Genomic DNA, 20,456 nt, shown 5'->3' on the forward strand with positions numbered 1-20,456 from the left:
TAAAATTTTAGTTTTTGGGATGTTAAAGGTTTGAAATTTCGGAATTTTGGATTTTGGATTTTAGAATTCTGGAATTTTCGAATTTTGGACTTTTAGAATTTGGGAATTTTGGAATTTTGGAATTTTGGAATTCTGGAATTTGGGAATTTTGGAATTCTGGAATTTGGGAATTTGGGAATTTTCGAATTTTGGACTTCTGGAATTTTGGAATTTTGGAATTCTGGAATTTTGGGATTCTGGAATTCTGGAATTTTGGAATTTTGGAATTCTGGAATTCTGGAATTCTGGAATTCTGGAATTCTGGAATTCTGGAATTTTGGAATTTTGGAATTTTGGAATTTTAAAATTCTGGAATTCTGGAATTTTTAAATTTTGGATTTTTGGAATTTTGGAATTTTGGAATTTTGGAATTTTGGAATTTTGGAATTTTGGAATTCTGGAATTCTGGAATTTTGGAATTTTTAAATTTGGAAACAGATATTTAGGAAAATTGAACATTCGAAAATGTACAAATTTCGAAATTACAATAATTCCTTTAAAAATTTATAAATTCGAAATTTTGCAAATTCAAAAATTTAGAAATCTGTAAAGACCATATTTGATAAATTCAAAAATTCAGATTTATTTGACTACTACTAATTAAACATACTCATTGAATATTTCCAAATTTTCTCATCTTGCTTGCACCCTGCAATCCAATATCGAATTCGCTACATCAAATAGAAATCAACATCATAAATCCAAGTAAATATCGAAAATATTTAAGTATGTTTTTATCTCCCTCACAAAACTTTAAAGATCGATAAATTGATTTTTCTCCATTGGGAAGTAATTTTCGAACCGGCAAAGAATTTTAATCATTGGAACAATTTTGTCGATAAATGGAGACGCTGTTATAATACATGGACAGAATGGACGTATAAACAAACATTTCCATGGAGGACCGATGTACCCGTAACACTGATACATAATTTCCAAAAATACATCTATCGCCGTAAACACGACCGTTATCAGCTATCTACAAACATTACCGATAATTACCATTATTGCTAATTGATGTATACGCAGAATTATATCATTCTGATTGATCCATTCCGCATCAAAGCGGCAGTCATGAATGAGTAACAAAAACAGCCGGGTTCTCGTTGCCGCTGTCACGGAAGAATCCTGAGGAAACATAAATAATCAGCCTGGACGCGGGAGCAATCGAATTAATGACAATTCCAACGTCCCTCTCGTCCCGTTAGAATCGCGTTATCGACCAGAGCGATCAAGGTATCAACCGGTTACCGGTTTCTAATTTTGTATGCAAATCTGTCACGACCGACTAATTGAATCTCGCGTAACGGATCTATCTGTGCGATAGGGCTTCTGAAAGCGTCATACGAAACGGAAGGAAATCGACACGTGGTTTATTGATAACACTTTTTCAGCTCTTCTCGAGCAAAGGAAGGTAAAATAATCGGTGTTCGTTTAGGTGGTGGGTTTTGCAAAGGAAATTTGCAAGAAACAAGGGGAATATTTTGAGGTTAGGAAATTAAATGGGTTTATGCAAATGCGGTATTTGAAAATTTTAGGATTTCAAAATTGTGTTTTTGAATTTGAAAATTTTTGCTTTTTTGAGTTTATAGACTTTCTTTGGTGTATTCTTAAATTTGGAAATTTGAAAATTTGAGTTGTTAAATTTGGAATTTTGAAAATTTGATATTTTGGAAGTTTGGTATTTTGAAGATTTGGTATTTTGGAGATTTAGTATTTTGAAGATTTGGTATTTTGGAAATTTGGTATTTTTCAAATTTGGTATTTTGCAAATTTGGTATTTTGCAATTATGGTATTTTGGAAATTTGGTATTTCGCAACTATGGTACTTTGGAAATTTGGTATTTTGCAAATTTGGAATTTTTGAAATTTGAGAAATTTAGTATTTTGTAATTTTGAAGTTTCAATGTTACTTAATTCATCAGTTTGCAAAAATTATTGCAAACTTCTAATTTTAATTCAATGTAAGTTTTTGTTACGTTCATTTAGTTTTTTGTACATTCATTAGCTTGCAATTATAACAAACAACGCATTGTTAACCGGATACCATGTATTCCTCATGCAATAATGACCACACAAATATTATACCTTGGTGTATAAATAGAAGGAAAATAATATCCCACCCTCTCGTTTCATTTTAATAATAATTTTAATGAGGAAGACATTGCGCAATGTAATAGTAAAGTTCATCTTCTACCCGATACAAAATGAAAATTCTATAGTCATTTTTTTTTTATCAAAATTATCAATTTTACTCCTCTTTACTGAACAATACATTTATATATATTTTGTGTTAAAATTAAACAATATATTTCGATATATTTTATATAAAAATTAAATAATAATTATATTTATATGTTTGACATCAAAATTATTCAAAGTTTATATATATTTTGAAACAAAATTTAAAAATAAATTTGTATACATTTTGTCAAAATTAAACAATAAGTTTAATTAACAATATTTTTCGGCTCTTTCAATAAGTTTAATTAACAAAATTGTTTAATAAGCAATATGTATGAGAATTAAAATTCGTATAGATATGTGGTGCCGAATTATTGGACATCTAGTATGTAGCGTTACCGATGCACGTTCGACTGCGCGCGCTTTGCGTAAGTGCGTTGCCATGTAAACCGCGATCGACAATTGTTTGTTTCTTCCCGAGAAAACCCTAGATTGCGTACAACGACGGCGTCGGAAAAAGACCGCGTGGCATCAACTCCCGTTTTGTAATCCCGTGGATAGTTATTATCGCGTTTCAAATTATTATCTTTTATTAAATCTTTTCCTTTTGACACAATCGTGTTCAAATTCATTTTATCCTACAGATATTAGTAAAAAATTTTACATGTTGATAAGAAAAATATATCCACATTTTTTTTTAACTATTTCTGTTCAGTTGATTTCTTGTAAATCAATTGCATAACTATTCACAAAACAGTCGTGAGCGGGTCAACTTTGACTTATATCGAAATTTTTAGAATATGAGTGTTTAAAACGTTAGTTACGGTTCACGTGACTGTGGCGTGACATGTTGCATGCGTACTGACGCGCTTGGCGCGTGAGCAGCAGCGAATGCTCAAAAACCTGTGAATTTGAGGATTTTCAGATTTTATCATTTGGAAACTGGGAGACTTGGAAGATTTAAAAATATGGGAATTTAGACACTTCGATTTCAAGATTTCGAAATTGGAGAATTCAGGGATTTCTTAATTTGAGAATTTATAGATTTTGAAATTTAGGAATTGGGATTGTAAAAATTTAGAAACTTAAACATTTGGAGTTGTGAGGATTTGGGGATTTGAATGGATACGAACTTTGAAATTTTTGAAGTTGCCTTGGAAACGTAAAAGTTTAGAAATCTAGAAATAACAAATTTTGAATTTGAGAATTCAAGGTTTTAAAAGTTTGAGTATTTGAGTTTGTTGAGATCAAAATTGACCGAAAGGCTCAAAATAAGACGGTCGACATAAATTGTATCATAGAAACGAAAGAATGCACGAAAAAATATAATTCCTTATTTATAGAAACAAAATCACTCTCTTTGTACTACGACTTTTGATATAGTCTGTACAATGTCAGGTCAAATGTAATTCAGCGATAGCTCAAAATAATGGCGAGACAAATCATAGAAACGAAAAAATGTAACCTTTTACTTTACAAAGATAATTATGAACATAGTACCACGACTTTACAATCCATCGGGTCAAAGTTGACCCGGCATTAACGGGTAAAAATAAGAAGCGACAGTAATCTCCGCATAGAAACGAGACAGCGAGAACGGAGCGGTTGATCGTCGGCGATTTCTCGCGATCCGGCGACTAATAACCCGATTTCCTGTAAATTTCGCGCGGGCAGTCAGGCAGGCCGGTTCTTTTTTCCCTAGGAAATAACCGGTTTAATCAGGGACGGCTTCCTTCCTGTGCTATTTGCACGAAATTTCGGAGTTTCGAGTCCGCACGATACGTGTGGGTGGCACAGCTGCGCCGAATGCCTGCTGAAATTAGGATGTGTGCGTGTCTGTGTCTGGTCGCGTACACGTGCAGAGAAGCTCGCGGGCTGTGTTCGTAAGCTTTTGCGTTCTCTCGGCCGTGCTTGGCCTCTCACCCTCCTCGCGGATCCGCGCGCACGCTCCTGCCACCCTCTTCTGTGTCTCGTTCTCTTTCTCTCAGCCTGGCTGGCTGCGTGTTTTTTTCTTTTGGCGCGCGCACGCGAAGGTCGGTCGCTGGCCAGGCGCGAGGACGAAGAGCGGAGAGAAAACGGCACAGAGAAAGAGAGGAGTGCAGAAGCGGAGTGCGAGCGAAGCCAGGAGCCCAGAGGGTCGATAGGTGGGCACCGACCACCCCAAAAGTCCGCACCACCACTACCGTCGCCACCACCCTTCGTCTCGTTCCTTCCTTCTCGTTCCTCCTTCGACGCCTCTCGTTCTCCTCCTCGTCTCCTCTTGTCTCATCGCGCACACCGTCCGACGAAGGGTCAGCGGGGCCACCGACGGCTCCTCTTTATAAATATCTACCGTAACACGTTAAACAGTTCGCTTGTTATTAATGAAAAAAGAAATAACGCTTGATATTAGTTACTGCGCCCTCGCGCGGACTAGTTGAGGATGGGAAACGCTTCTCAAACGGACGGTCTTTTCAGCGATTTTTTCAGCCGCATAATCGATACGAGACACGCGCGTTGATAAGGATATGGACATCGGGAAATTTTTGAAATTGAACTACGCTCGCTAGAATTTGCCACCGTGATTTTAATACCTCCACGGAGAATTCACTTTTAACGTTCACGCTGTTACATCGAGTTCGAAGAAATTATCGAATCTAGATGATCGGTAATTATTTTGCTTTCAATCCTTTGGCTTGTGACATCGCACGCGCGTTATGGGTCAAATCGCACCTGAATCGTATTTGCGCGTGGATTAAGTTTTTAGTTCAATACCAATTATAGTTTGGACAATTAGAGATTGCTGAATCTAAAGTATACCAAATATTTAAACTTTCTTTGTTTGATTTAACGCGCAATTATTATTAGTTAGCGCTGGCTGACGCAATTGTTGAAAAAGTCATAGGTTAAGGGGTTAATATCAACAAACATGATCCAGCGCAATAAATAGCAAAACTTAGTTTTATTGTGCTGATAACTTTTGTGATTTTAATAATTTCGTGAGTAGAATGTTTAAGTACGAATGTACTCAGTAATGTGTTTAAAAGTAGACGTTTATCGAAATTAATTTTAAACAGTTTTAACCCCTTGGGAGATAATATTTCTAGTATTTAAAATACTATTAAACTTCTCTATTTTCGCTTATCGCTCTTTCAAAAATATATAGGGTGTTCCTCTTAAAAAATATTTATATTATTTTCAGTATTAAATATAAGAAAATAACTTACGATTTATGAGTTTCTGGATGTATAATTATATAATGATAATTAGTGATACCAGAATATGTTCCGAAGTCACTGTGAATGTCATTTCAAGGTCATACTTATTTCACTATAGTAGTAAAATTTTACTATAATAGTTAAAATAATTTAGAGTTTAGTTCAGCTTAAATGGTCAAATAACCCTGTTCATTTGCACAAAGTTATTACACATAATTAGGTTAGAATTAGTAACATATTGACTGTGAGTAGTACATATTGACACGCATTCTAAATTTTATATAATTATTTAATTAACACCAGAAAAGGGAAAGGAGATTGTAGATATTATAATAATAGTAAGGCATCAAGCTCAAACTTTAAATATACAAAGTAATCAAACATACATTTAATAAATAGTATTTTAATATGTCCACAGGGATTATTTTTGTGGATTATTTTACCCTCGATAAAAATTTTTACAGACGCATCAGCATTCTGTACGCTCTTTATTTGCAGATGTTTATTAACACATCTTTAATTTTCTTTAATATATGATAATGATACAACCTCTAAATTTTATTAATACACTTTAATTTGTAGATTTTTTTCAATATCATCATATTATTAAACTCATTGTTCTTAAATACTAAACATTGTTACACTAATGTCACATTTTATTATTGTTTAAAATCACACTAACGTTATATAGTATCATTATCTAATTTTGCATTTTGTTACTGTTTAATGTATTTCTGAAATTATTAACTATTCATAACAAATTAATATCCAAAATCACTTTTTCATTTTATTACAAATTTTCTTCAATATTTTCTTCTTTCAAAAATTCGTTTGAATTACATTTGTACATGCATCCCATGAAGGAAGATAAAAATATAACAATCGCAAAATTGAAAAATTGCTTATATTCATGTACGTTTAAAATTCAAAGCCTCGAAAGAAATACAAAAATATTCGAAAAGTTAATTTCTATTAATTATTTATCCTAATTTTCGACCTCAATCAATAATTTAATATTCAATTAATAATTTAATATTCGATCAATAATTTAAATTGAAGCCCAAGAAATTACACAGAATTGAAAAGAGAAAACAATTCCAACGATCGTAACAAAACCGTATCGCGAAAACGAGAGAAATCCTTACCGATACGATATTTTTTCTCGGCGATGATCGATATCGAGGACAGGGGGCAAATTTTTAACGTCTCGAACGATACACGTTAACGATTGCGAACGTCGAAGGGGTTGTTATTGGAGGGTGGTTGCACGTAAGAGTGGCGATAACCGGCGATAATCTCGTTTCGTTCGATACTTACTTATTCATGCAAATATTTATAATTCACCGTAAGCGTTTTAATTGCATTAGCACGGTAACGAGTACTTGCATGCGTTCATTAAGTATGGAAAAATGGCGGGGAATAGGTTGTCGGGCGGCGGTGAATTTTCAAAGGAAAATATTGATCGCAGCCTCCTGCGTATCTTCGTCTCTCGCGATATATATTTGCATTCGCGCAATGCACTCCAGAGGAGGCTTGAGCCGATGAAAAAAATCGGGAAATTTGATAAGAGCGGTCTGTCAGATTTATTCTGTCCTTTGTATCTGCCTTTGTAAAATATCTTAACCCTCTCGATACTGAATGGTGCGTACTATAAAGGAATAGAACGATTTTTATAATACTATTTAAGAAACAGATGGTGATTTATTATAATAAAAGGTCGATTCCCATAAATTGAAATTAATTGAAATATATGAATTTAAATTGTTTTGATTTGACAGGATATTAAATTCTTTTGTTGATAGTCAATTATTAGGGTATTAAGTAGCGTCCAATTATTTAAACAAAATTTTTTTATAATTTTTCTAGTTGATTCTTCTGTAACAATAATTTTAAGTATGTTCGAGTGGTTTAATAAAAGTTGACAATTGATAGGATCTTTTTATCGACAGTTGATACTTCAGTTACGAGTTTCACAGACTCAAAAACTTGATATGTCCCGTTATGAAGATTTTGTTTTAAAGGAAAATATAGGAGATGGTTTTTTACATTTCGAGGTATAAAAGGATATATGGATTTAAAATTTATGTATTATGTTAAAAATTCTGGAAGAGAAAATTCAGAAAATGTAAAGTTGAACGAAATATGAATTCGGGGGAGTGTATATGTAAATTTGAAAATTTGAGTGCCTCTAAAGTTGTACGTTTATTACGTATTTGCACATTTTGTAATTTATAAATTCATTAAATATTTGCGCATTTTTAACTAATTTTTTACTTTTCGTATATATGCGAGTTTTTACCATTTTTAAATTTGTAGATCTATAAATTACTAGGTTTGTGAGATTTGTAATTTGAAAATTAGAAATTCCTAAATTTGCAAATTTATTAATTTAAACGTGCTAAATTTGAAAATTTATTAATATATTTTTAAATTTTTTAAATTTCGAAATTTCCAATTCTCCACATTTCCAATTTTCCAAATTTCTGAATTTCCGAATTTCCGAATTTCTAAATTTCCGAATTTCCGAATTTCTAAATTTCTTAATTTCTTAATTTCTTAATTTCTTAATTTCTTAATTTCTTAATTTCCAAATTTCCAATTTTCCAATTTCCCCATTTTCCATTTTCCCGTTTCCCATTTTCCATTTTTCCTCTTCTCTAATTCTCCAATTCTCCATATTTCCCAATTTTCCAATTTCACAAATTCCCAATTTCCCAATTTTCCCAATTTTCCCATTTTCCAAATTTCCAAATTTCCAAATTTCTAAATTTCCAAATTCTTAAGTTTCAAAATTCCCAAATTCCCAAATTCCAAAATTTCCAAATTCCTAAATTCACAAGTTCCAAAATTCCAAAATTCCAAAATTCCTAAATTCTTAAATCCCAAAATTCCTAAATTCCTAAACTTATAAACATCTAAATTTAAAAATTCAAAAATTCAAAAATCCAAAAATTAAAATACTTAAAAATCTGTTAAACACTAAATTCCTCAATTCTAAAATTAAGGAATTTCTGTCACAATGTCTGATTTATCAACATCTACTGCAACGGCAGGCTTCTCCCCTGCACCCATGCTTAACCAAAGAAAGGCTACGTTGCGTCCAAGTACATCTTTATTATTATCACGCAGGGCCGATTAATTGGAAATCCATATAAAGCACCTAAAATATGCAAATTCGGAACAAAGAAATTCATTTCGAAGTTTAATTAAAAACCCGGACAAATAACCAGAAAGGAAAATGAAGCGCGAGAGAGAAAAGCTCTCAGCTATTATTCACAAAACCTGCTGCGCCAGCCCGCCAAATATGTGGATGAAATTAAATCTACTTCAAAATAACTTTGTAATAAGATAAGAAACAAAACATGGTGATGAAATGTCCGATAGAAATTGGACTCCTTTCGTTATCTCAGTGACGGATGAAGTTCTCTCGGGGCCCTATGCAATATTACTATTTTGTAGCACCTTTATTGTAACACAATACGCGATTAATTCGAAATATTCGCATGGAGCTTCCTTCCTATTGTTACATAAATTTAAATTTCCATAGAAATTTACAATTTTTATCAAGAATTTGTTCACTTACCTAATTGAAATTATTAACTACTTGAGAAGGAATAAAAAATACAAAAAAATATCGTGAAAATTATTCAAACTGAATTTATTGAAATTAAAAATATTAGCTAATCAAATTTTCACCTACGATATGATAATTAACGTGTCAAACACGTTAGACATACTACAACGTATTTTGCACCATCGTTGATATTCAAACGAGTTTCAAAACCATACCAAACCCATGAAATTCGAAGATTTTAAAGATAAAATATTTCAAAGATTTTAAGTTTGAAAAGAGAGACACCTATCCTAAGCAAAAGCTCATTTCGTTTATTGGTTAATTCAGCGGTGCTTAGGTTACGGTACAATGACCCAGCGAAGGATTCACGTTTCCGGTTGAAATTTCACGTTGCAAAGCGGAACACGCGTTGCACGGTAGATTCGAGCGTGCAATGCACATCCTGCGAGCCCCGGCTCCGGAGGGCGCTGCCTGACGTCTGAGATTTAGAAGCCGCAAAATAACAAAAGCTTAAACAATTTCCAACCACAAAAGCGGGACCATTCTCATAGTCGACATCCCGTCATTGTTTGCCGGCCACGGGGTGGCTGGTTTACAACAGCGGTGGATGCAAAAGGGGTGGGGGACGGGGGTGTACGTTAATATGTCGCAGACACGATATCGCTTTAAACGGTGCGCCACTCGGTGCCCTATTAAGAAGAAGACCCGGGCATGCGGTTGGGCGAGAACGACCTCGTGAAATATTTGGACGGTTCCTTTTTATAATGGGACAATGACCTGAGAATTAAAAAAGAGTAATAGTTCTATATTTTTGCTTTATTAATATACACGATGTCTATTAAGATGCAATTAGTCAACCTTTTGTCATTACTTATTAATTGTAATTAGACCGAATGTATATTAGGAATTAAAAAGAGTGATTTAAGATTTCTGTTACATTTTTAATCAATATACACAGGGTAGCTGACAATTAAGAGTCAATTACTGTTTCAACTTTTTGCCATTTCTTATTAATTGTAATTAGACTATGGACGTATGTTAAGAATTAAAAAGAGTGATTTAAGATTTCTGTTACATTTTTAATTAATATATACAGGGTAGCTAGCTATTAAGAATCAATTACTGTTTCAACTTTTTGTCATTTCTTATTAATTGTAATTAGACTGTGGATGTATATTAAGAATTAAAAAGAGTGATTTTAGATTTCTGTTACATTTTTAATTAATATACACAGGGTAGCTGACAATTAAGAGTCAATTACTGTTTCAACTTTTTGTCATTTCTTATTAATTGTAATTAGACTATGGACGTATGTTAAGAATTAAAAAGAGTGACTTAAGATATCTGTTGCATTTTTAATTAATATACACAGGGTAGCTGACAATTAAGAGTCAATTACTGTTTCAACTTTTTGTCATTTCTTATTAATTGTAATTAGACTGTGGATGTATATTAAGAATTAAAAAGAGTGATTTTAGATTTCTGTTACATTTTTAATTAATATACACAGGGTAGCTGACAATTAAGAGTCAATTACTGTTTCAACTTTTTGTCATTTCTTATTAATTGTAATTAGACTGTGGATGTATATTAAGAATTAAAAAGAGTGATTGAAGATTTCTCATATATTTTTAATTAATATACACAGGGTAGCTGACTATTAAGAGTCAATTACTGTTTCAAATTTTAGTTATTTGTTATTAATTGTAATTAGACTGAAAATGTCAATTAAGAATTGGAAAGAGTGATTAGAAGTTTTTACTTATATAATTAGAAAATTTTGGAAATTTAAAATTATAGAATTTTAATGAATTGAAAAATTGAGAGATTTGAAGATTTGTGAGAAATTGAAAATTTAGAAATTTGAGGTTTGTAAAGCCTAATTTTGAGACTTGGAAATATGAAAATTTAAGAAATTTTGAAATTTCAAGATTTTGTTAAAGAGGATTATGGAATTCGATATTTTAGTGACCTCTTAAATTAGGTTTTTATAATTACAAAATGTAGGTATACTCTTATTCACATTAAAAAGATGTCCATTTCGAACTCGTCTGTATTAAAAAAATATATTTATTGGTACCTTCAGCTACAGTAGACGTTCGATAATTCACCGCATTTGGGGCTCCAGAGGTGGATCTACGAAACAATTGACATTTTTATAGCATTTTTGTTCAAATTTTGACAATTTTTTATGGTTAGTATTTACAAAGTTGTTTTTCAAGTAGATCATATAACATGTTTATAATTTTGTAATCGTGTTACAGTAAACAAGAATGTTTTAATACAAAATCATTTATTTCCATTTTTCTTATCTTCATGAAGGTTGATGTTATATTACGAAAGCGTTGTTAAGTGATTTTAAGAGAATCAAAAACCACTTAATGATATATTCATTTTCATCGAGATAAGTGGATGTTATCGAACGAAATCGTCAATAAATGTGGTCGACTCATATAACGTAAACTTGCAAGTGGATAATAGCATAATCCACGAGAAGGTTTGCATTAAAATTAATATATTAAGTGTGCGGCGGATATGTAATTGGTACTCATTATTCTACGTCAAAAGGTTAAAATATGATAATATGGTATATAATAAAAGGAGAAAATTTAATTTATGATTCCAATTATTTATCATATAATTAATCAAATGAAGTTGCGCAGGTGAAAGTTTTGTATTAACGAGTATTTATTGTTTTCTTTGAGCGAAGTAAATAAAAGCAATCGTCATGCAAATTCTCTTTCATTCAAATCTGTTGCTAAAGTTAAAAAATTGCTAGACGTTTAATTAATTTACGTAATTTAATTGTTTCGAAAATGGAGAGGTGAAAAAGCATTAGTTTGACTTTGGCGAAGGTAGTTATAAGTTATTGGATCCGTTCCATCAATCGTGAACAAATATTTTAATCCTAATAAAAATGTACGTAATCCTCAAATACTAAATTATAGACGAGTAAATCTCGGACATTTGTTTTTAAGCATTCCAAAAACATTCTAAAGGAAGCTACAATATATGAAAAGCTTTTATATATTTTTTGATAATTAATAAATAATAAATTTCTCGATGTCATTTAACTAGGTTATTACTTTTTTAGGGTAATTTCTAATTTTTATGTTGAAAAATTTTCTAATTTCTAAACTTTTTACATTTTGTTAATAATTAGATACTATAATTATCAAATAAATAAATAACAAAAATTTCGTAAATTTCAAAAATTTTTTAATTCTCAAATTTTCAAACTTTCAAGTTATCCAATTTTGAAACTCTCGAATTCTCAAATTTTTCAATCTTCAAATTCTCAAAATCTAAAACTCTCAGATTCCCAAATTAACAAATGTCCAAAGTTCCAAGCATGAAAATTTGCAAATTTCTAAAATTTCAAATTTGAAGATTCTCAAATTTCCAAATCTCCGTATGCAAAAATTCGTCGACCAAACATCAATGACTGGTTAGTCCCTCTTCCAAGTATATTTATAATATTCTTAAATCCATCTCTTCCACATTCAAATGCATTCCTAATCACCGTTACTTATGTTTGAACCTACTGTCTCTGTTACACATAATGTTGGGATATTCAGCATCCCCTCTACCTCCACATATACCCACTGTTGTCATCAGTATCACCTACCAATTTCTAACTTCATTCAATTTATATCAATGAACATATTCACAAATCGCTTAGAATAATCACGAGAATGTTTTCCCCAGGTGTCATTACAAATACAAGTTACCATACTCTTGATCCTAATCAATCCTTCTCCATAATTTGATACATCTTCGTCCAGACTAGAATAACATTGACCCAAAATTATCATTATCATTGTTCAATCTAACCACCCTATTTTTAAATGACCTCATCAATATTCTTCTAAAGATTTCACCTAACTCTACGCAATGTGCAAAGCAAGAGAGACATATTCTATGGCAAAGTGCAGTTCAAAGATCCGTGAACGTGATTAAAAAATACTTGGATCTCATGTTCGGTCGGAGGTCGTCTTGCAGCTTCAGACGATCGCGGGTGCATCGGGTTAGCAACGGGGGGCATCCTCGAGCACAGTAGGTAGTTGGCGAGCTTGTTGATGATGGTGGTGGTGTGCTAGGTACGGTGGTGGTGGTTCGGGCGACGGTTATCAAAATTGCGCGTGCCATTATAATTTTAAAGCCGGCTTTCCTCGTAGCACCGCCGCCTGGTCGTTGGACCACAGGAGGTGGCGGAGTTCTGGCAGTGGGTAAAAGAGGAGGAACAGAGAAGCGGGAGAACGAGAAAGGGGGTGGAGGAAGTGGCGGCGGAGGGTGGTTCGTAGGAAGTGGAAGAGGAAGAGGAAAGGGTGGCGGCGGCAACGAGGGTGTCGGTGGGTCCGTGCACGCTGGGGATTGAAGTTCGGGACGGCACCGGGGTAAGGGTGAAGCGGGGGGTGGTAGTGGTGGACCAGCAAGAGAAGGGCCGAAGGGGGTGGGTCATTTATTTCCCTCCCGCACGGCATAATTTATCGCGAGGATTTTCGCGAGAGCACGCAGAGAGCACCGCGATAGAGGAAGAGCTAGGTAGCCGAGAGGAAAGAGGAAAATAGCAAAGGGAGGGTCGGGACAGAGGAAGGGTAGAAAAAGGGTGGTCTGCCGGTGGCGGCGGCGATGGTGGTGGTGGTGGTGCTGCTGCTGCGGCAGCAACTCGCTCGGGGCATCAAGAAACTGATGTAAATGGAGGCAAAGTATACGTCCTACGAATGCTCGTTCTCGTGTTCTCGTCTTTGATAAAAGGACCCTCGATTTACGGCCGTCTGCAACCCGGGATTTTGCACGAGAATTTCGAATGACGTTGTTAACGATTCCAAGCCAGCTAACATTGTCCACGTTCAAACCCTTGAGAGTTTACCTTCTATTCCCACTGATTGTACCCTTGTCTTCAAAATTATCTTCTACGGACATCATTCAATTCTACCACTTACATCTCTTTACCAGAGTCTTTTATGCTTTTCGAAAAGTCGAAAAGATTACCTGTATCTATTATTGATTGTGTAGTGGTGCTTTACACTAATTTTATACTTTTGGTTACCAGGAATAAACTTTCTATCTTTTTTGATAGCAATACTGCTACCCCTTGTGCTATGAATAACGTCATCTTTTTTGTTAACAATGATGCTACCCCTTTTTGCAAATAATGCTACTCCGTTTGGCTATAGTGTACTACAGCAAATTTTTGAATCGTTGAGTTCTGAAGTTATGCACTTTCACAAGCAGTATGATGATTTATAATTATATTGTATTTTATGTTGTAAAACATCTAACAAGTTATGGATCCAACAAATTTCGTACCAAACTAGAAATTTTATTAATAATTACATAAAAGATAAATATTATAATGCCTAAGTACCTTCAATTATAGCTACATTGACTATAAAACATTAATAACAAAGTATAACATTAACCATTGATTCGATTGATATAGGTTCTGATAATATTTAAAAAATTCGATAAGAAATATCGGCCTATTTCAATACATACGTTTCGGCAAGTATCAAAATTTTAGGTACCTAAAATCATTTTGTGACTCGAGTATCTGAATACATGTTGCTTATAAACAGATCTGTCTATTTCGTGTTCAGATTTTTGCAATCCCGATTAATTTTCTATTTTCATAAAAATCAAGTACAATTTTATTAATCTGCACCAAAATATTTCAATCAAATGACTAAATTATTTTATAATTTTTAATTACTGTTAAAAATGAGAAAAAGTAATTGAGAGAAGCATATACAGTTTCAGAACGTATATTTCAGTATCAAAAAGAATTGTGTCAAGGTCACTGTGAATGTCATTTCAAGGTCATAATTATTTCATCGTGAAAATAATTTAAGTGTTAGATTTAAAACACTTTGTATATACAAATGCTTTTTTCAATCTTTTTTAATTTTTCAATTTTTACAATTAACGAAACTCTTTATTATAAGTAAATGTTCCGTATTTATAATTTGAAATATATCATAAGAACGATAAGATTTCTAATATGGATATAATTTCTTTACAACTTTATCGCAATGATCATAATTAATATCATATTATATTATAATTATTCATTTAGTTTTCGTGATTAACCTAGATACCTCGATTTCTCAAATAATCAATAATTGATTATTTGTAAGCTTTATAATTGAAATCAAATCTGAAAGTTGACATATAAACTAGTTATGTCACTATTTATTTACTACATGATTTCTATAACTAATATTGATATTTAACAATTATGTCATGCTTCGTATACTTAAATATGTCTGAACCCTTTACTCTTAATACTTTTACAAGAATATCACTAAAATAATTGTAAACAAGAAAAGTGTCATAACAAGAGACCCCAAGCAGAATTTTGAAACATTCCAAAAGGATCGAAGTACATATAACGTCACGTGAATAAGTAAGCCAAGAACTAAATTTATTAACAAAGTCATTTATCGGAAAAGAAGTATCTCCATTTTCACGTATGTAATTAACACATTAATATTATCGAATTTTCTCCCCATTTGGAATGGAATGCTTCAAATTGAAAGCAAGAATTTTTAATAAACGTATTATTAGCATACAGAACCGATTTTCTCGGGTTAGCAGGTTAACTTTGAGGCTTCTTCCCAAATATTTCAGCCATTTCAGGGAACGTTTGATTGATTATCCCGGCAATTAAGTCGTTATAGCATTTTCACGCGGCACGTTGTGATAATGCAATTTATTTTCACCGTCGAACTATATATAACTGAAATGTCGATTAAATGGCCTCAACCGTACTCGGTTATTTAAATACAAAATATAGCTTAAATAATCGGCTGCTTCGTACCTGGTCGTATTAGTCGACCTACGATCGTTTGTCCGCCAACTATTGTGCGAATATTTACTTTAGCTGGTTGTGAAACGACAGGTACTGTAATTAATACCGGATGTATTAGAAACGTGTATAAATTTTCATCGCGAAAACATACATGCGACAGGCTTTGATGTTTTGCATGTTAACACACCTTTGTATGACGAGTTACACGTGCAATTTTCATAAACGTATAGTATAGTTGCTGAAATTACAGGACTTTCACGTGTTACTCAAATATTAATCTTTCGATGAATTGGATCTTTGATGACACAAATTATCATCTAACTTTTAATCCCAAATTTCTGTGCATATTTTCTAGATTTTATTCCATCTTTTTCATTTTCAAAGGCTTTCGGTTAATTTCAGATTATACTGCGTATAAATAACTTAGGTTAAGTTAGTATTTTTAGATGCTTTGATTAAGTTAAATTAAGTGTATCTGCTTATGTTACGTTTTAGCTTCTGTTACATTAGGTATACTTAGGTATCTCGGATAAATTAAATTGAGTAATAGTTAGGTTAGTTATACTTAAGTACTCAGATACTTAAATTAAGTTAGGTTATGTTAGCTATACTTAGATCTGAACACATTAACTAGGTTCTTAAATTAAGCTAGATTACTTAGAATAATCACAATCTAACGATCTTTCCACATAAATCAAATATTTCACATTAAAAGATCTGGTGACGGTTTTTTCCTTCAATCGATTCATCTTTTATTTATAAATTGCAGTCACTTTTTATTTCTACCAATTATGAAACTTTGAATATGCATTACTTGTACGTTTTATCGTTCAGGATGTTTTAAGGGCAACGGTAGTTCTGGTGGGGTAATATTGTTTGAAGTACGGTTAAATGGCACCGGAAAGAAATACAGAAACGTCGAATCAGATATGAATCGAAATTCCGCGGGAAATGATAGCCGGCAAAAAAGGTGCCTTGCCTCGAGTTATTTATCCGGCGATCGATTACTTACGTGTTATTGTTTCATTAACAAAGGGTGCACGGACAACGTGCACGCTCGAAAAATATTAGAACGTTCGTCCTCGGTTAATAAAACCGAGACATCTTCTTTCACAACGATCAAGCTTGTTCTGCAAAACGTCCCCAGAATAGAATCGAAACAGTGACTCAAAAAAAATCTCCATTCGTGTGCGTTATCGATTATCCGGAAGTTATTCTCTGTAACAAAACATCCGAAATAGTTTATTTTATTTCAATCAATTTTTGGCGTATTTTATATCGATTCGTCTACATTTTTGCAATTTTATTCTACCCTGTCGTAACTGAAATTTAATATTCTGAATATTGTATTCCTTGTTATCTTTAACATTCTGAAGATTGTATTTAACGTTATATTTAATATACTGAACATATATTTAAAATTATATTTAACATTCTGAAGATATCATAAATTCCCTATGGTTCGACATTTTTGGAACACCCTGTATTCTCTTGGAATATGTATATGTACATGTATATATGTCTTTGATGAGCTACTTTCAAGATCAAAGTCAGTATAGTGCATGGCTTATGCTGACAATTAATCCCATAAAGAGATATGGGATCATATAATTCCAAATGGAGCATTCAACTTCTAGAACCCTATTAAAATATCTATATATTCTTGTCTTCCATATTCATGCAAAAAATGATTGACAACGCGATTAATTGCATATATGTATCTCTTATAACATATCAAGCTTCATGCATCACATAGATGTACTAAGTAGAGATCATTCTGCTTATTATCTGAATCTGGTCATCACATACACAGCAAAGTCAGGCATGTTCCTGTCAAGATTACCTATTTATCTAATAAGACATTTGTCCATTGAATACATGAACGATAATACTCCTTAAATTATGCATGAAGAAAAGAGTGATCTTCGAAAACATCCCCGTCCGCGTACCTCAGTCATCATTAATTACCTACAAGTTCGGCATAGCATCGGACGTGTTTTCTCAGTAGCATTTCATCGAAACAATCGATTAGAAACGAATTACTCTTCCCGTCTCCGATATACCCTGACACAGTTTAAAGCCCAAGACCATATGACACCCCCGACCGCGTGACACTATCATTCATACTCGTCCGTCTATACATCGAATGCTTCTCATCTGTATATCGATCAGCGTTCACGCGACGACCGAGAAGCCAGCGTCCGGAGGGGGTGAAGAGAACGGCAGGAAAACACGAGGACAAAACTTGACTGTGACGGGGCTAACCCTGAAGGGATCCGGTTTTGGAGCCTCAAAGACGGGGAGGGCAGGGAGGGATATCGAGCAAGGGTAGAGAGTGAATCGGTTAAGCAGCTTGCCGGACAAGGGTTTCGAATCGATTCGAAAGCCTTGAAATTCTAAGAACAGGTTATTTTGAAATTGATCCCAAGCCAGGCGCCATCGTCCGCGGAAAAGTTGCGTACTGCGCACACCCGTGCACGGAGCCCCTTCTACGACCCCTTTTCCACCACTACAACGCCCCGAGGAGGACGTGGAGACCCGGCACGAGGCGAGGGGAGGTCGGGAAAACCACCCTCGCCCGCGACCTCAGAGGGGAAAAATATACGTTGAAGTGTGCGGGTTGCGGAGGGTGGCTGGTAGTGACGATGTCGCTGTCGGTGGTGGTAGTGGAGATGGAAAGGTAGGCAAAAAGTACGCCGGGTCCGGATTGGACCATTAGCCTGGGGTGGGGCACCTTTTCGACTGCCACCCCTCCTTCCCCGCCGCCCTGGAAACCGTCCTAGAGCCGTGTCGCGTCGTTCACCCCATGCCACGAAATATTTTTTTCCTACAGCGAAGAACCGGGGCGACGAGAAACTACCTTACGCCCCTACGCGTTTACACGATACCAGTATAGTTTCGTGATTCGGAATTTACCTTGACAAATGGCCGCCAGGGGTACATCGTGTTTCCGGGGACAGCATCCGGCATTTTTAAGAAACTTCTGCTCGTAGTTGAGCAGCATGCTGTATGGTACAGGATCTTGTTTTATGGTTGTATGTTAAGGGAGTTCGTGGATTAGGAATAGTTTGGGATATTTTAGAGGATGTGTGAGGTTGTAGGGTGTTTTGGTACGGTGAGATAGGATATTGGCGAGGACAAGCTATAAGAAATTTTATTCTTTTTGCGTGTGAACAGTATTAATTAAATTGTATTTGAAAGGTTTCGTTGTAGATTACGAAATTGTTAATTATCAAATTGCATTTAATTAACACTACGTTACGCAGAAATGGTGTAAGGGAGAACGAAGTTAATTCACATGTATGCGACAATGTCGAAATGATTTGAAACTAGACATTTAATATAATTCAATTCTAAATTAAGAGACGTTAGTTGAATAATCCATCAAATTATTTTTGGATTATGAAAAGTTAATATTGGATGTATTGCTAATTTAAACAGTTGATGATTTTCAAATTTTCAGAATGTCTTAAGTTCTTAAATTTCCAAATTTCTCAAATTTCTAAGATTCCAGAAAACCTAATTCTCAATTCTGAAATCCTAAGTCTGAAAAATGGCAGTAGGTGAACATAAAAATATGGAAAAAGTATCAAAGTCGTAGGTTCAGTAATATAAAAATAATTACTGAAAAGAGAACCGAAGTCATCAAAATGTCCACATACGGCTCTAACCTTGAATACAAAGATTTCATCACTACAAATAAATTGAATAACAAAAAAATACGAGCAAAACAAAAATCCTACTCTCGAAACGCCATCTTCCGGGAATAAAGAAAAACGAAAATAGACTAACCTATATTCCCTCAGATTCTCCCTCTTCTTTCAAAATGGCTCCGGACATATTGCGTTTAGATGTGACTTATCGATCTGATCGATCTAAGCATATCACAACAGCAAAAGTTTGAACTTAAAGCGATATATCGGATACGAATGGAAGGTGTAATTTTTTGAAAATCAGACAGAGCCGGCTGGGGCGTTCTTTCGAGCGTAGATTGGAACAAATAGAGGAAAAAGCGGCCGATGAATGGCTCCTTGTCGCCTAATGGAAATTTCTCGTTTCAGCGCGACGAACGAGCGGCGAGCCGCCCTCGAAACGTAAAAATTGTCACTTTCAGCCGTGCTGCTGCATAATACGCGTTACGTAGCGATCAGCATTCATAGAATAATTTCGTTCTAGAGACTCGTGTACGACCTATCTGCCCGTCACGGCTGACAGCCTTTCCGCGGACCCATTTTAATTATCTCATCCTCGAAATTATTCGCTTGGGAAAGTTCGACTTCCTACAACATCCGCCCCCTTTCTCCCGCGACGATTCCTGGAATTGTTCGAGGAATACTTTCCGATTAATCCCCCGTCTTCCTGTTCCGTTCGTCGAAACATGTTGGAGAATTCTGCGCATCGCTGAAGAATTTTCGAAGTTGAACCTCTCTTCACGGAAGCAGAACGCAGACAGTATTTTTATCGATTTATGACGAACCTTTCTAACCATTTGCTTTCTTCTTCGATTTTCATCAAATTTTCACGATCTCGCGCAATTACAAGCTCTGTGCAACTAGATTCTCGTATCTTTCAGAATTTTTCCAGAAATTCGAGAAATTTGGTATAATTGGGACTTAATGGAAGGATTAGTACTAACTTTGTGTAACCA

General features: G+C 34.2%; 2 long non-coding RNA genes across 3 annotated transcripts in view; one reads left to right on the top strand and one right to left on the bottom strand.

Moving 5' to 3' along the window:
• LOC143265242 (uncharacterized) overlaps positions 1–20,456 on the top strand; it is a 242,684-nt gene that overhangs the window by 197,575 nt on the left and 24,653 nt on the right. The window lies entirely within an intron of this gene.
• LOC143265241 (uncharacterized) overlaps positions 1–20,456 on the bottom strand; it is a 58,362-nt gene that overhangs the window by 11,103 nt on the left and 26,803 nt on the right. Inside the window, exon 1 of one of the 2 annotated variants that reach the window (XR_013039565.1) lies at positions 16,821–17,018. The exons of the other annotated variant lie outside the window; for it this stretch is intronic. This is a non-coding gene — a long non-coding RNA (uncharacterized LOC143265241). Of the gene's footprint in view, positions 1–16,820; positions 17,019–20,456 lie in introns of those variants that run through there. 2 annotated transcript variants of the gene reach the window in all.

The sequence above is a fragment of the Megachile rotundata genome, chromosome 10 (assembly GCF_050947335.1).
Source record: "Megachile rotundata isolate GNS110a chromosome 10, iyMegRotu1, whole genome shotgun sequence".
NCBI lineage: Eukaryota > Metazoa > Arthropoda > Insecta > Hymenoptera > Megachilidae > Megachile > Megachile rotundata.